This window comes from Formica exsecta, unplaced genomic scaffold (assembly GCF_003651465.1).
Source record: "Formica exsecta isolate Colony F162 unplaced genomic scaffold, ASM365146v1 scaffold395, whole genome shotgun sequence".
NCBI classification, from domain to species: domain Eukaryota; kingdom Metazoa; phylum Arthropoda; class Insecta; order Hymenoptera; family Formicidae; genus Formica; species Formica exsecta.
The window spans coordinates 140,443-143,202 of record NW_021851188.1 but is presented as its reverse complement, the minus strand read 5'-3'; the positions used below and the strand labels follow the sequence as shown (position 1 = coordinate 143,202).

At 41.7% G+C, this 2,760-nt stretch overlaps 1 protein-coding gene across 2 annotated transcripts in view; it reads right to left on the bottom strand.

The window, feature by feature from the left end:
- The window catches only part of LOC115239845 (serine/threonine-protein kinase S6KL-like), a 49,083-nt gene that overhangs the window by 12,567 nt on the left and 33,756 nt on the right, over nucleotides 1–2,760 (bottom strand). The window lies entirely within an intron of this gene.

Here is a 2,760-nt window from a genome sequence, read left to right as displayed (position 1 = left end):
CCCCATCTCCTCCCATCCTCCCCCTGCCCACCGCTGCATCGATGCACCGCGTACACGACTGTACCATCTTCTCTTCTTCTGTTCTTCATCCTCTTCTCTTCGATCTCCTCCCTTCTTGTCCTTCCTTCCTCTGAGCATACCGCGGCCGTATACGGGGATTCGCGCCGATACGGTTGCGGATGGCGAAGAGAAGCTAAACCTGCTCTCCATCGCAGCATCCCGCGACTCTCTCTTCTTCTCTTTTCCGCCCTTCTGTCCTCCCATCCCAGCTGTTTCTCTCTCTCTCTGTCTCTTTTACTATCCTCCTAAGCCACCGGTTTCGAATCGACGCCGAGTTCTCCGTCGTATTTTTAGAGCGGATTCGCTTCGTCGAGCTAATTGTGTTTTACGATCGCACGGCTGAACTATATGTGTAACATTAGGATTTTTTTCTTTTTCAGTGAGACGAGCGCATATCTGAGGCATCATCAGAATAATATTAAAGTTTAATCCCTATGTATTCTCCTCTACGTATCAAATAAAAAAATGTCTAGTACGTGAGTATAAAATCTTCAGACAAATGAAGGCTTTTGAAGCGGACGATTCCCATGCGTAACACGCACTGCGATGCATTCTCGAGTCGCTAAATAACGACGGTAAAATATACGTTACGCTATCAAACGCCAGGATCTTTGCTAACAATCGACAAAACCTGAATCATTCATATTCGGAGCCTTGTATCTCTTTCGCACCCAACGAATCACGGCGAATAGCAAGACGGGAGTGCGCGAGAAGGAAAGCGGTCACCGCACGAAAGGAAGGAGTGGAAAATGAAGAGAGAAGGACAAGGAGAAGGGAAAGACGATGTGGCACGTCGTCGCGATCTAATTTAATGGCTGGCGCCAGGTTTCTACCTACAACTATCCGTTAATCCTGATGTGCGCCTCGTTATTTCTACTCTCGTCTCTCCCTTTTTTTCCATTGGGTTCTTGCGTATTTAGCTCGACGACCGCCATCGATTCCATCACGATAGACACGCTAGACTTGTTTTGCTATCTTCTCTGTCTCTCTCTCTCTCCCTCTTCCTATTACGGCGATCGACATTCTTTTGCGCATTCGATGTAAACTGCTTTCGAATCGCTGATAACGCCGATAACGTGTCCTTCTTCGCATATATCGGCGCTAAAATCATCTCATCTCGTTCACTGATATCCTTTCCCGTTTCATCAACGATGAAAATGTCATCCGTGAAATAGGTGAGTGTGTCCCCTCTTTCACGACGCGAATCGAAATTTAAGAGAGAAATAATGCGAACCGCGCCTCAAGCATTTTGAGTTTTGATCGATGAGTCGCCAAGTTGCGTGGCTATATTTTGACAGATGGAACCTTTCTCTTTCATTTCATATAAATCTACGTATGCGCTAACTTACTCGATACTCGTTAAACTGCTTACGGATCACGTGTAACTACCTGCCGCACGTTTATGTATTTTATCACGCAAATGTTAATTCCTTTGAAAGAGTCTCCCACATATACCAAAGGTAACGCCGTTAATTAGTGCCCACACGTGAGAAACGTCAACGTAACGTCGTCTTTCTCTTTCTGTTTAACGCGCAATTAAATCCAGCAATCACTATCCTAGAATCGTGTACAGACAGTCTCGTTGACGGATGAAAAACGAGCCCGAGGTCGCGATGTCGATATGTATTTAGTCATAAATCTCGATTTAAGGGAGTATACTCGTTTGAATCTTTGAAAAATAAGTACATTTTCTAAATATTTTTGCAGCGCAACGATTTGATAAAAACTTTTTTTTACCATACTGATACGATATTATTAAGTACTTAAAGACTTAAATAAAGATCTTCAGCTCAAAAAAAATTTTTTTTTTTTTTAAAGTTACGCGAATATTTGTAGAGCTCCTCTAATTTTAAGTAGCTGCACGGTGTGCATGAAAACGTTCGTTTATTATGTCTAAAATAAAAAACACAAGTTTTTTCTTTTATTAAACATATTAATAGCTATCTGTTATCCAAGCGTTTTTCTCAAAATTTTAAAAAATAAAAAAATGGCGGCATGTTGAAAAAAAGTTTCGTTTCTCTTTAAATCCATCTTTTTTTGTTTATAATAAAAAAATGAGGAATCGAATTTAAAAAAGGCTTCGTTAGAGACTTCGCAAAGTCTTATTAGGAATTCACATGCAAAATTTGAAGTCAATTCGTCGAACGTAGCCGAGTTTTCATGCACACCGTGCATGAAAATATAACTCTGCAAATATTCACATAACTTTAAAAAACAAAATTTTTTTAACTGAGAATTTTTATTTAAATACTTAATAATATTGTATAAAAATAAAAAGTTTTTAACAAATCGTTGCATTGCAAAAAATCTAGAAAATGTACTTATTTTTCGAGAGTTCAAACGGAGATATGCCTTCTTAAATCTAATCAATCTTATCCAAATATCGCTTCGTCGCTCGGAAAGGAATAATAATTTCGAAAGGACACGAATCTACCGTTAAAGATCGCGCCACGCTCCATTAAATCCCTCGGCTTGGCCGATCGCCGCCGATTCCTCGTGAACTCGCCGGCGGGATTCTTTCTCTCGCATGGATCACGCGTTCCCGCACGCGCTCGGCCCGCATATGTTATACGCAGCTGCGTGTCCTAGCGAAGCCGTTCCCCGCCGTTTTCCGGGGTGGTTTCTTGGCCGTTGTTTTGATCGCGATCTAAGTATAGACGCGCGGGCAACGTGACATCGATGGCCTGGATTCGATCGGAA